This window comes from Grammomys surdaster, unplaced genomic scaffold (assembly GCF_004785775.1).
Source record: "Grammomys surdaster isolate TR1022 unplaced genomic scaffold, NIH_TR_1.0 194, whole genome shotgun sequence".
Lineage (NCBI taxonomy): Eukaryota > Metazoa > Chordata > Mammalia > Rodentia > Muridae > Grammomys > Grammomys surdaster.
In genome coordinates, this window is record NW_021604639.1 from 6932274 (window position 1) to 6947322 (window position 15049).

The following is a 15049-nucleotide window of genomic DNA, read 5'->3' on the forward strand; positions in this document are numbered from 1 at the left end:
TGGGCCTTGTCTCAGATGTGCAGAATCAGAACCTCCAGTGTGAGGTCCTCTGATAGCTCTTAGATGTATTGCAACTTGGTAAATCCTCTGGTACCTGAATGGAACCTTGGGAAACAGGAAGATGAACGGATCACCTAGGATTCGCTAATTTAGCCCAATGAGGAAGAAAAGATGTATGCAATGACAATATCAGAGAAAACATGGACGCATTCCTCAAAAGAGCTCTAAGAAAATGAAAACGTAGACATCAAATGTAGTTGGCCTTCTGTATCACTGTGTTCCTCATTCCACTGGTTTTATATCAAAAATATTAACCAAAAAAATAACTGCACCTGTACTGAACATGTACCAATGCTTTTCTTTGTTCTTATTCTCTAAAAATGGTGTAACAACTGCTTACACAGCACTGATTCCTTCCTTAGATGTGCAGATGTAAAGAGAGATGTGTACATTTACAGGAAGATATGCCTAGGGTTCGTATACTTTTACCATGTCAGTTTATAGAAGAGCCTTGAGTGTCACTGCATTTTGGCATTTTTGGTATTCATAATACTAATTCTGCCTAATAACAGAGGAGTGACTTGTCCATATAAACCTCTTAGCCAACAGTTTTTTTTCTTTTTTTTTTTTTGAGTAGACATTCAATCATGTTAACTTTTACAGAGAATTTCAGTAATAAGAACTTAATTTCTTTTCTAAAAATTAAAAAAAAAACATTATAGATGAAAACACGAGCTCCAAGAATCTGTCGATTAAGGGCAGGATAGATGAAAGACACTGGAGCCAGGATGCCAAATATTTTTGCAGCAAATATTCACTTTGTGGCAATGGGAACTGGAACTCACTGGTGTAAAACAGAGGCCTGGTTAATAGATAAGGAGAAGTCAAAAGCTAAGTCAAGGTTAAAGGGCATGGGCCACAGAACAAAGGGCTCAAGGTCCAAACTCAGAATGACCTCTAGTTTCCAGATGCCATCGGGGACAGCACTGTGGGTACTATAAAGAACAAAAGTGTTTCTGAAGAGAAGGTAAGTGCTGCCAGGCTGTGCTGACAGTGGCAGAGGCTGAGGCTGCAGGGGAGAGGAAGCTCTTGTGAGGCAATGGCTGTGGCTGTGGCAGGGGAGTGTGGAGTGGCCATTTCCTTGAAAGAGACTGAAAAAGAAATTCACCACCATGGGAGAGAGGGCTTATTGGACGTTCTGGGAAGGAACATTGTGAAATACCAGCTCACATCTACTGTAGACACACTGACAAGGAAAAGTGACACCAAGCCAGTGTGTCCACTCTCCCAGGCTGAGCCTCTGAGATGTGGGTACTTTCCCAGACAAGAAGTGGCAGTAACCAGATTGGGCTGAATGCACGTTTGGTGTATAACTTCCCAGAGAGACTCGTGTTCACTCTCAGTAATGAGAGAAAGGACAGCCCATAGCAACAACTCCACACATGTCCAGCTTGGCCAGGTTACATCATTGCAGTACCCCGTGCAGCTTGCAGGCAGCTACAATGCCAAGAGTCTTGCCCCACCGTTTCACTGCTCCTATAACCCTGGGAAGGGACCTCATGCATCTTGTTTCTTTTGAGTCTCTTGAGTCTTGTGGTCCTCCTTGATGCCCCCTAAAGGGAATATTTCAATCCAGAAGGAGAGACAGAACACTTACTGTTGTGGTTAGTGATCCATATCCATGTGCCTTCTTTCTCACAGAATTTCCTCCCTTTCCAGGCTGTGTCTTCCCCTTCTTGCCTTCTGGTGGTGGGCATGCCCAGAAGACTCTGAAGTAGGGCCAAGTCTTAGCTATGAGTTTCTCTACTTGCCACATTGGCCCATTGGAGTCTCCCAAGGACAGAAGACAGTGGTGCTCATTCATTCCTGTGGAAGAATGAAAGGCCAAGTTCTCTTGACCCTGCTTTCTCCCTGACCTCACATCCTGTTGCTTGCTATTTTCCTGCTCCAAGAAGTTTCTGAGACCCTCAAATAGGTTACATACCCCCCTCTTCTTTCATGATTCTCTGAGACTTTCCATATATATAGTCTGCTACTCCTCTTCTTCCTCCTCCTCCTCTTCCTCCTCCTCCTTTTCCTCCTCCTCCTCTTCCTCTTCTTTCTTCTCCATTTTAGGTTTTTATGAGGCCGAACCTTACTATGCAGCTTAAGCTAGCTTGAACTCAGAATCCTCCTGCCTCATCTCCCTAAGTACAAGGATTACAAGATCACCATACCCCATACCATCCAAAATTTATTACTTAGCCAAACTACCTAACAAGTGTTTACCTCCTATGTAACATTTCATTGGAAAGTTTGCCAAGAACATATTCTTAGTGAATAAGTGGGGAAAGGAGAGTAGGCTCAGCAAAGAATATGTCAGCCTAACATGGGGAAGAGGAGAGAACAATGCCTTGGATTGTTAGGATGGGCCTAGTGTTGGCATTTAGTCTAGGTTCCTCCCCACAGTTACCTGGCAACAGCCAGGTATGCCTGACTCACTATAAAAGAGGCTGCTTGCCCCCTCCTCTCTCTTTTGCTCTCTAGCCTGCTCCTTACCCTCTCTTTCTACATTCCCCTCCCCCTTCTCCATGGCTGGCCTCCACTCCTCTATTCCTCTACTCCCTCTCTCTGTCTTTCTCTGTCTCTACTACTCCCTCAATTCACTTCCCCATGCCCTAAATAAACTCTATTCTATTCTATTCTATACCATCATGTTGATGGTCTTTCAGGGAGAAGGGTTGCCTCAGCATGGCCCACAGAGGCACTCCCTTCCCCCACACCACACTGTGCCTCCACCAAACATATCCTCAATTTCTCTTTATTTTTTAAAAAAACACAACACCTAGAAAATCTAGTTCAGATGAAACCGGAAGACAGAGGTTCAAGAGACCAATACCAAGGAGATGGACTAGGCAGACCCCCTAAAGTGTCTGTACAGAATAAGAGGAAACTGATATTCCTGGTAGAATTTAGGAATTTAGGCTCACAGACAAGCAATCAACAGATAGAAATGAAATTTCTCTTCCAGAAGAAAAAAATATCCAAGAAATCATCATCTATCGTATAATGTTTACATAGATACAAACTGAACAACCAAATATTTATAACACATGGTGGCTGGGATGTATGTGCCTATGTGGGTGTCTGTGTGTATGAATATATGCATTTGCTTCAGAGAAGCAGCTGCTAGTGAACAACTAACACTCGATTATGTGAAATAGATGCTACCCAAAATAAAAAAAAACAAAAGCATTCATTCAGAGCTGGTTGCATTGCACTTTGCATTTCTCTCCCAGAGTCCATTCCCTGATGACTTTTTCCATGTTCCTTTCTCCTTTCCTCCTGGCCCCTGTAATGTTTAATAATGGCTTCCTTTTGCTAGGGAGGGCCCACTGATGGACAAGCATGCTAGTGCATTCACCTGTGTCAGCATTCTGTCTAAACTCCACCCCCACAGTTACCTGGCAACAGTCAGGTATGCTCTATCCTACAGTTACCTGGCAATAGCCAGGTACGGGACCCACTATAAAAGGGGCTGTTTGCCCCCTCCTCTTCCTCTTGCTCTCTTGTTCTCTTGCTCCTCTCTTGCCCTCTTGGGCTCCTCCCTTTCCTCCTCCCTTCCCCATTTCCTTTCCTATCTTTCCATGTATTCATGCCTCCCCTCTGCCTTTCTCTGCCTCTACTACCCACTTAACTCCTCTCTCCATGCCCTAAATAAACTCTATTCTATGCTATTCTGTCCTGTGGCTGGTTCCTCAGGGGTAAGGGATGCCTTGGCATTGGCTCACTGAGACATCCCCTTCCCCGATACCTGCCTACACCCCTATTGAAAATGTTCTTCTCTCTTTATATTTTTATAAATACATAAGCCCAATGTACCTGGACCCTCCCTAAGCACAACATCAGTTAAAATGCTGCCTCATACAAAAATATGGTAACCTTCTAGAGAACTCTGTGCTACTGTTTTTGTTTAATTTCCTTCTGATAACAGCTTTTTTTTTTTTTTTTTGCATGTGACATGCTCATTCCTTCATTCTTTCTGGTGAAAAATCCCCATTTCGTGAGCTGGAGTTAGTGTGGACTCTGTTATAGATGATGTGAATCATTGATGTAGGTCCCTGGAGGGTAAGGAGCATGACAGTACTACAGCTTACTTTTTCCATACATGAAGGAGCCCATGGATTCAAATACTCAGCCAGCACTTGTCTTGAACTGTCATACCAAAAGAAACAGTCATTTTCATTCATCTTTAAATCATGTGTCTTTTTTAGAGTACAGAGTTCATAAAGTCTATAATCTGAATTTTTTTCCATTGACAGACATTTTTTTATTTTTCTGGAGTAAATATTAAATGTACTATGTTGTGCCTTCCTATCCTAGCTCAGAAAATATTCAACCACAGACTTCTAGAAGTGGATAGAAAGTTGAATTCAATACCCACTAACATGCCTTCTGTCTCTGAGACCCTATAATCCTAATGGCATGAGAAACTTCATTAACTTGAAACCTGATAGTTTGTAGTTTGTAATAATCACACTGGGCTCAAGTTGAGGTGTGCTTTTGTGCTAATAAAAAGACTTTCTAGGCAAGAAATGCTCCTGAAGATCAATCTGAGGTCAAAGATCTCTGATATAATACACAAATAATTTGTACAACAATTAAGGTAGTTTCTTAGAGTCTGCTTTCAAGTATATTCTTCTACTTAGCAAATCTGGTTTAGCATAATTTTGAAACTAAATCTGCTTGACTTTTCACTAATTCCATTAGCCTCTCCTCCCAATTACTGTGAACTGGAAGAGTTCTGTCACATGCAGCCACCTTACACACAGATGTAAAAGATGATTTAAATGGGTTCCTTCTAACCCAATGAACACAAAGACAAGTCCCTGGGGATGGATACTGCCTTGATAGTCAGATCTGTAACTCTGACAGGCTCAGCATCTGACCACTGTGCTTGGTTTGTTGATCACCTCTCCAAAGGCTGAAACCCTTTGAACTACAAAGATGGCTGATGGAGTGAAATGACTGAGCAGTCGATATTTTTTTTCCTTACCTATGTGATAGGAGTGGAAATTCGTCCTCTGGTAACAGGAGGAAGCCTCAGAGGAATGTTATTGAGGGACACTAAGTTCTAGATTAGATAAAAATTAATTGGGTAGTAACTCTATAATGTCTGAGGAGAAAATAGATGCCATCTTCAACTTGCGTATTTCATAGAACGATGACTATACCATACCTCCAGTCTTCCAATCTGTCTCTGTCTAGATCTGATTATATCTGACTTTTTATTTTAGTACAATATTTTAAGAGAGACTTTGGACAAACAGTAGCAGGTTGAAATGAGAGTAAAGGAAAAACCCTAGAAACTATGTTTTATAAGGAATAATTGAAGGAATTTAATAGAAAAACATGTTTTTCTAATAAAACAAAAATGAAAATAATTTCTGAATTTTAGAAATGATTTCAGATAAGAATAGTATTCTGAAATATTTAAAATTAAGAGAATGATTCTGTTTTCTATTTTACTTTACTTGGATTCTTATATTTACCACCCTTCTTCACCCCAATCCCTCCCAACTCCCCAACAACATTAGGTAACAGAGAAAGAAGGTTAGAGGAGAAAAGGGGAATTGAGTTCTTTTTAGACTACTTCCTGATGATTAGCAGGAGTTCCTTTGGGGGCAATCCCAAGGATTCCTATTCAGGATATTTCCAACTTCTTGTTATCTCTTTTCTCTCCACCACTTGATAAACCAGCAACAGCAGCAGCAAGAGCAGGAACCAGCAGGAGGCACAGCAGGCAGCCAAAACTGTAAACTGACATCTAAGTCAAAGAAATGAAAGACCCCCTCTAGATCTTTCTTCAGATACCCACGGAGCAGTGGAGGTAACACCCAACCCTGACCTTACAAAGTCAGTTGACTCTCAGACTGATAAGGAAAACAGGTGTGAGAGAATTCTGTCCCGGGAGTATTTTTTCTAGTGAAAGCCAGATGGATGATAGAAGAAAATTCTTCCCTGGAGAATACATACATCTTTTGAGTAGGTGACGATGCTCATGAAAAGATAAAGGAAGGAACTCACAAATGCTGCCGCAGAACACAAAAACTAGGTACCAGAGCATTCTGGGACTTGGTGGATACCAGTTCTGTTTCAAGTAACACTGCTCCTGAGTCAGAAGGGTGGTCTTCAGACCTGATGAAGGAAAAGACAGCCATGGCTTCTCTCTTGGGGTTCTGGTCTATTTAAACCCTCTCTAGAGTCCCCCAAATTAAACTTTCCTCAACTGGAATAATCGTACCCCTGACAGAACATGCATGAGGCAAATAGTCTGCTACTATAGACAATCTAAAGAAGTCCCATGTCCCACACTTGGGATTAAAACAAAATATGTATACATAACATGACTGGGATTTTTTTTCACATCAGATGGGTAATGTGCCCATGTTTTAACAAGGTTTGTAGGTGGCACATATCATGCAATGGTGTGAACACCCAATCATCACGCTTTATGAGCCAGAAAGGATCACATGACTGGGTTTTTAAAGAATCCAAAACTCTTACTGTATGATTCCAAAAGAAAAAAAAGAGGAAGAAATTAAAAAACCCTACAAGTATTACTCTTCTCACCACTGTGGCCAAATACCTGACAGAAGCAAAAGAAGAGAGATTCCTTTGGGTTCATAATTGCAAAAGCTCTGTCCATCAGGGTATGGTGTCTGGAATAGGCCAGTCAATGGCAGCGGAAACTTGCACTGGTGTCTTCTCAATGGTACCAGCTAAGAAGCGGAGATGAACAGTGATGGCTATTCTTGGCTGTTACCTTAACTACAGCTGGAATTAACTAAAGCCCAAATGACTGGGCACACCTGTGCAGGACTTTGCCCCTAATTATTTGAAGTAGGAAAGTCCACTTCTCATCTAGATCTTTCTAGTTGGGAAGATATACGTTTATTCTGGACTCTTATTCCTTCAGCTGTCAGCCTATGTAAAGAACATGGAAGAAAGAAGCTCTCCGTTCCTGTCCCTGTCCCTGTCCCTGTTCCTGTCTCTCCCTTTTCTTCTCCTTCTCTCCCTCCCTTTGCCTGCTTGCTCTTGGTCTCACTATAAGTCCAATTCCTTCACTGGCATTGGAGCTTACATCTTTGGGAATCCAATATATACTGAAGACCCGCTAAGACATCCAGCCATGTGGACTGAACAACTACTGACCTTTCCTTAATAGACAGCCATTGTTGGATTAGCTGAGCCACATCCTATAAGCATTATAAGAAATCTCATATGCGTGTACACATATATACACATATATGTATATATTCATTATTATATTCACCCTGTAAATTCTGTTCCTCTAGAGAACCATGACAAATGAAGACAAAGTATAACTCTTAAGGGCTCACTACCAATGACTCACCTTTGCCAGCCAAGCCTCAGAGACTGACAAAAGCAGGGGTGCAGAGATGCAAACACCTTGACCTGTGAGGGGCATTTCAGATGCAAAGCAGCAAACTAGGTGTGGTGGTTACTACTACTGCTCTATTGGTCTTCCTGCAGTCCCCTTCGTTGTCTTCCCTTCCACCCAAGCTCATTCAGGCAATGAGTATCAGACACTGGACTCAATTGCTGGGGTTGGATGTGGAGACTGTGGTGACAAAGGCTTCTTCTGCCTTTTAAAAAGGATTCAAAGTAATGGGAGAAATGATTTCCAGTAGTGGGCTAGATAGAAAATTGCTACTTTCATGTTTTTTACTGTGTGTGTGTGTGTGTGTCCCAAAGTCTGGTCTCTCCTACCTCCCTGTCAAACCAAGGGACTAAACTCAGGTTTTCAGGCTTGGTAGCATTTACTTTACCCACTGGGACATTTGGACTGAAGAGTGCTACATTTTAGGATAGAGGGAAAGTAGTTCCCAGGGAGTGACCTCAGGGCTCCTTGACTGTCGCATCAGCAGCTCACTCTCTCACAGTATCCCCAGTGTGATCTAAAAGGGCAGAAAGCTCTGAAAATTCAGTGAAACAAGCACGGGACTGATTAACAAAGGATTCAGGAACACTCTGAATATGTAGCTCTGTGTGGGCTTCTGGGACTTATTCACATGAGGCTACAGGGAAGTGGCTGGGACTCCAATAATCACTCACATGGAGTATTGCTATCAGCACTGCCTAGAAGAGGCTCAGATTGGAATGTAAGCTGATTTAATGGCATGGTAATTTCTGGAATAGTATATCTGTATAGCTCAAAGACATAAAAGAAGATCAACACATAAAAAGTTATAGAAAGAGTATTTTGGTTAATACAGGAAATAAACTCCTGTTGAGGCTGCCCAGCAATTGATTCAGATGGGCTTGAGAGGCATGAGCTCCTACCACAGAGCAGAAATCTGGTATATAAGCCCTTCAGAAATGTGTTAAGGAAAACTCTGGGGATTCGGTGGCACAAACTAGACTGAGTGATCTCTTCTAGCCTTTCAATGCTGAGTTCTGTGATTTCCTGAGTAGTTGGCTCACAGTGCCAGTGGAATGGCAGATCTAGGTAGCCAGGAAATATTACCACAGGGGCCCTCAGGAAACAATCAGTGGGTATTGTGTGTCATCACACTTCTTGCTGAATAACAATTGAAGTGTTTGTTTTACTCTGGCTCCTAGAGTAGGCAACACAGCTCTTTCAAAGAAGGGAAGACAGCTGTGTCGCTTTGATTGTTCTCAAAGCTGGAAGTATGGCTTTTTTCCCCCCTTTGTGATATCTAAGGAATGTGTTTTCTTGTACTTTGAGGTAACTACAAGACTAAGCTTCAAAAAAGAAGACATTTTCAAGCAACTGGAGGGATTATAGGCAAAAGGAAAAGGAAGGTAAGAATTGCACAGAAAGAATGGAAACGTTTCAAACATCACTCCAAACCCAAACTGAAAGTTTTATGACAGGAAATGTTAGTTTCCAAGTGTTGGACTTGGCTCATATGTCCTGGTCTTGCTCTGCTGTGTCAGATGCAATTGTCAATATTTGCAAAAACCAATTAAAGTGACAGTAACATACACACACACACACACACACACACACACACACACACACACACACACACACACACCTTGTGCTGCTGTGCTGCCCAAGCAGTATTTCTTGCCCAGTACCTTTGGCAGTATGTCAAACCCAGATATAGCTTTAGAAAAGAATAATTGGGGCAGATGATTTAGTACAGGACCTGTCAAGGATGGCTCAGTGGATAAAACCTGTTGTGGCCAAGTCTGACAACTTGTATTTGATCCTCAGAATCCAAATGGTGGAAGGAAAGACCTGACTGTACCTGGAAAGATGTCCTCTGGACAATACAAATGCACTATGGCACACACAGTAGGTATATATTTGAAATACTGGAAATTTAGACAACCCTTAGATAATAACATGGGTAACTATTCTATCCCCCACCTCTTGTTAAACAAAGAATGGATAATGAAATGAATGTTTTAATGCCCTTACTTGTTGGACTGTAGGCTGCAGTTTGACCCTATGCCAGACCCTCATAGCCTTGTCTTAGGTTCTGGAGGGTTGTTGACTTTAGAGTAGTAGAGGCTCCAACCTTCCATGTACTTTGGTCTTTGATTGTGAGGCTCAGTAAGATGAAGAGAGATTTTGTTGGCTCATTTGATTACCCAGTTCTTAAAAGTTGGTGATTGGAGCCAGATTGGAAAGTGCTATAATGTGTTTCAGTCAAGTGAATTCCTTTGACATGGTTTCTATTCTGTATAACTATCCTTTAGTAAGTAAATAACACTTCCCAGCATGCTTCTGGAATTAACTTTCCTGTGACCCAACAAAGACTCTTTGCTTAGCCAAGTGTTAATCAGGATTCTGAATCTTCTGTTGGCCCCTCTGTGTATTGGCTTGTAATATCCACCATAGACAATAAATAAATAAATAAATAAATAAATAAACTCTGTTAAGTCAGTTTAGCAAAAACTCCCCATTCTGGATCTGACTTATCCATGGTACCTGCCAAGTGTTCTCAACCTCCACCACTCCTAAGCAGTGGCTATGCTCCCTTGTCTGTCTTCAGCAAGAATTCTATAAGGTAAGTTCATCCACAGTCTCCTTTACCCGATCTTAGGTATTTTTCTATACACTGACATGCACCTTGCTTTCTGGCTATGTGTTCCCATTTCTAGCTTCTGCTGTATTTAGAACTGAGCCAACTCTCTCCCCCACTCTGAGACCCCTTTTCAGCAGTCTCTGTGCCTATCAGGACTGTCCTGAATAAAGTCTTTTTTATCCTGCTTCAACTTCTTACTTTTGGGTTTTTGTTTTGTGTTGTTTCTTTCCTAACATTCTTCATTTTACCTTTCTGCTGATGTAAAAAATATCTTATATGATCCTTACTTTACTGTGGAATAATTTTTCATAATATTGTTTTTGAAATGGGGCCTCTCTTGCCTACTTAATTTTGCATTTAATACTAGAAATTGGCATGGTCATATTTTCTGGGTTAAATTCTTCTCGTGTTCATGTTTGTTGTCATTGGAAGGAGAGGTGGCTACGGGTTTTTAAAATTCTAAGAATAGAATGAAGGAAGGCTTTTAAAGTCATTTAAAAGAGCCATTTATGTGCAAAGAAAACCCAGAGTTACTTAGACTCCAAGAAGAAAATCAAAATTAGGGTATGAGGAGATGGCTTGCTGGCTAAGGGTTCTTTCCACCAAATCCAATGACCAAAACTCACTCCTTAGAACCCATATGGTAAAAGAAAGTTGTTCTCCAACCTTCATATGTACTTACACACATGTTTGCTCAAGCACACAAATAAATTAAAAAATTAACATTCTCCTAATAGTGAAAAGTCTTTATCAAAATAGCTAATTTTAAATGATCACAGAGTTTTCATACTGCTTTTAATAATTAAAGAGCCATATGGATGCTGGGGTTTTCAGGACGGACATGCTGTGAGCTGCTTCTGGGGATTGAACCCAGGGCTGAGGGTATAATAGGAAAGTACTCTGCCAGCTGGATTAGATGCCCCAGCCCCATAATTTCTTCTCTCCCTCTCCTCACCTGTCCCCTTCACTCACTGATTGTCTTTTGAGACCCAGTTTCATGGAATCCAGAAAGGTCTTCAATTCCCTATGCAGCTGAAGATGACCTTAAACTCTTGATCCTCCTGCCTCTACCTGTCAAGTGCTGGGATTGCAGGTGCCTGGTTTGGTACACAACACTTAATTCAATCAATGGAGACTACTGATGAAGAAAGTAAAGTCTGAGAGAGAATAGCTCAGGCTTGTGGAACGACCACTCAAATACCCAACCAACCAGGCCTTTGGGATTTATGGAATACCCCAGGCTTTTCAGGATTTGAAGAAGAGTATTAGCCATTGATGTGTTGTTGGTGGTGTTTGTTTCATTTGCCTAAAACATACTTTGACTCTGTGATGTCTCCACTGTCTAGTTTACTCACAAAAGCCTAAGTGAATGTCTACTGTTTAGGCATTTGTTTGTTCCTGCCAATAAGATCATAATAGCAGATGTGGCCCTGCTTTAATCTGCACCTTCATCCCTGGGAAGAGAAACGTGCTAGTGAAAGGAGGGGAGAGCTGCATGTTTACTTTGTAACTATCTGTCCTGCCATCCATCTTTGCTGTCCAGATTCCTTATGTGGGGGCAATGCTGCCCATCCCCTAAGCTTGCTTTCTGCTTCTCTTTTGGGTTAATGGGAAAACAGAAGTGATAATGATGATAAGAAAGATAGAGACCTGAAAGAGAGGTGAGGTAGACATAAACATGAGTTTTATGTGTCAGTTTAGCCCAGAGAGAGGGTCAAATATTCTGAAGGCTTCTATGAGGTGTTTGGGATGAGATTAACATTTAGAATGTTGGCTGAGTATAGGAGACTGCTGTTTACAACTGGCCTAGTGTCTTTGGATCAGCTGAAGATTTGAAACAGAAAGAAAAATAGATTTCTTTATAAAGAGAAGAAATAGCTGGCAGATGCCCTTTGAACTTGTACTGCAGATTTTGGACTTACTATTCTGTAGCAATTTCCTTGTAAGGATCTAGGATGATCTAAAGAAGGCTTGCTCAAACTTGGGACATTTTAAAGGCTTATTCCTTAAGATTCAGGAAGTAAACAACCAAAGAGTCTCAGGAAATACCTGAAACTGACCAAATGCACAAGGCCCTTCCCTCCCCAAGGTTATATAAAGCAGTAAAGACATCTTTAGAGTTCAACTTTCATGAACCATCATCCATGCAGGAGTGGGCTTTCAGTGATACAGCTGACTTTGAGATATTCCTGCTTCTATAGAAAGCATACTCCTGTAAGTAACCCCAATAATCTAGTGGGTTCACCAAATTAGACTGTGGTGGCATAATTATTTGGTCTGTTGTCAGTTCACTGTCTTGGGTAGGTAGACACTTGTTCACGTCTCGGGAATGCTCATAAAACACTTGCCCAGACTACATAATCTCATGAACCAATCCCCTTCAATCAATAAATCAACCAAACACATACTATTTATGATTTTTTTTATAATCTGTCTCCCTCTCTCTCTCTGATTCTTACACATACATACTTTATTTGTTCTGTTTTTCTAAAGAATCCTGAATAATTGCAGATTTTGGTACCAAAAAGTGGAATACTGGTATAACAAATACCTTGAGGTATAAAAGTGTCTTGGGATCTGGATCATAAGCAGAAGCTAGTAAAGTTTTGAGTTCCTTGTTAACAAAGTCATAGAGCAGTGGTTCTCAATCTTCCTAATGCTGCGACCCCTTAATATAGTCCTCGTGTTGTATAAGCTTCCATCTATAAAATTATTACACCGCTACTTCATAAATGTCGTTTTGCTACCGTTGTGAATCAAAATGTAAATATCTGATACATGATTCCTGTGAAAGAATTGTTTGACCCACCAAAGGAGTCATGACCCACAGTTGAGACCTGTTGTCTTGTCTAGAATATCTTGAAGAAATTTATGGTAGAAGTATGAGTGTTAAGGTAATCCTGGTAAGGTCTCAGAAATAAACAGTACACTGTTAAAAAATTGAGAATAAAGTGATAAGGAACTTACTTGGCTGAATTATATTCTTGAGTCTTTTTTGTATGTTCGGGTTTTTTGAGATGGGTTCTAACTATATAATTCTAGCTGTCATGGAACCTGAGTTAGCCTTCTTGCCTCAGCCTCCTTAGTGACACAATCTCAGGCACAAATACCACACCCAGCTATCATTCTCATGCCCTGTGGGAGGCAAATATTTGATCATGAACTAGGGCACTTAGCAAAAGGTTGAAAGTGTGGCTTTGTTTCTCCTGATAACTGGTACAAAATGTCAGAGGAGAAGATATATTATGAATAAATTGTTAAGGAACCAGGGTTGGAAGATTGGGGAAATTCTTCACCTATTCCTAGATTAGCTAAGCTTTTTGTCACTGTGACAAAATACCTCACACATATGACTTACAGGAAAGAGGATTAATTTTGCTCACAATTTCAGAGAATTCAGCTCCAATCACTGTGGCCAGGAAGCAGAGAGAAAATGGCTTTACCAGTAGAATTCGTCCTCTCTTCCCACTTACTCTGGTAGGGCCCCAGACCACCATGTTGCCTATATGGGGATGGGGGAGCGAACTGTAACCATCACAGATATACTTAAAGGTGTGCCTTACTAATTCCAATGTGACTCTTAATCCAGTTAAACTAGTGTCCAAAATCAACAACCATCACACTACATTCTTCCCAAATCAGAAACTTTATTGTCAGGAGACATGAAGGGAAGAGATAAACAAGCATTTGGCTAAGAAACAGTGAGTGTGAACCATTGTGCGTATGAACCACAGCTGCATGCCATCTGGATTAAAGAAAACAGAAAAACAAGATAGACATAAAGGAAGACTGTGTTCTACTTTTCTTTTCTGCTGCTATGATAAACACCATGACCAAAAGCAACTTGGGGAGGGAAAAGCTTATTACATCTCACAGGTTACATCCTGTCATCAAGGGAAGCCAAGGCAGGAAGTGAGTACAGGAGCTTCAAGCAGAAATCATGGAGCAACATTGCTTACAGGTTTGCTCCTTCTGGCTTGCTCAGCTAGGTTTTCTTACTGCCCATATCCACCTGTCTAGAACAGGTCAATCTCATAGAGGCAATCCCTCAGTTGAGATTTCTTCTTCCCGAGTGTGTCAAGTCGATGAGCAGGATTATCCATCAAGAACTGTTAAGACTTTGATGATCTTGCAAAATGGGGGGAAAAGGGTTATATGTCTATAAAATATGTCTTCTCCTTTAAGAGAAGAGAAGAAGGACACTAATGGTGATCCAGATCCTCACAAGCACAAAGGAAAGCCACGTGGAAATAGGTAGGAGCCAGGAAAAGAGCATTGCAAACAACCAAAGCCACCTACATTTTGATCTTTTATTTCTGGACTCAGATTTCTGAGAAAATTGTTACTATGAAGCCCAGTCCATGCAGCTTGAGTAGCTTCATACAGTGAATGGCACTTGATGGAGAAGATAGAATCTTCCATACCCTGAATAGGTTGGAGCAGAGCATACGGTTAATAAAAGTCCTAGAAGTCAGCATGGAATTAGGAAGATACGGAGCCCTTGAAATGGTGGAGTAGAATACTGCTGAGCACAGCCAACAGATAGCCATCAGCCAAGCAGAGTTGCAGATGATTAAAGTTAGAAACACTAAACCATGAAGCAAGAGTTTATTCTTTGTTCTTACTCTTTAAGTGAAGCAGTGAATGTGGGAACAAGACAGAAGTAAGTGTGTGTGTTGGGGGGAGGCACATGTGGGTAAAGAGGTCAGAGGTCAAGTGACCTCTTTCATCACTCCCCACCTTGTTCCTTAGAGGTAGGGTTTCTTACTGAACTGAGTTTCTGATTTTCAGTAAGGGTGACAGCTAGTATATACCAACCATCTTCCTGTCTCTTCCCTTCTCAGTTAAATACAAGCATGTATGTGACCATACCTAGCTTTTCTTCCTCCCTCCCTCCCTCCCTTCTTTCCTTCCTCCCTCCCTCCCTTCCTTCCTTCCTTCCTTCCTTCCTTCCTTCCTTCCTTCCTTCCTTCCTTCTTTCTTTC

At 41.3% G+C, this 15049-nt stretch overlaps 1 non-coding gene and 1 pseudogene across 1 annotated transcript; one reads left to right on the top strand and one right to left on the bottom strand.

The window, feature by feature from the left end:
* LOC114623168 overlaps positions 1-15049 on the top strand; it is a 25037-nt pseudogene that overhangs the window by 4236 nt on the left and 5752 nt on the right.
* LOC114623241 lies at positions 6406-6509 on the bottom strand. The gene has a single exon (XR_003711737.1). It is a non-coding gene; the product is annotated as a small nucleolar RNA U13 (small nucleolar RNA).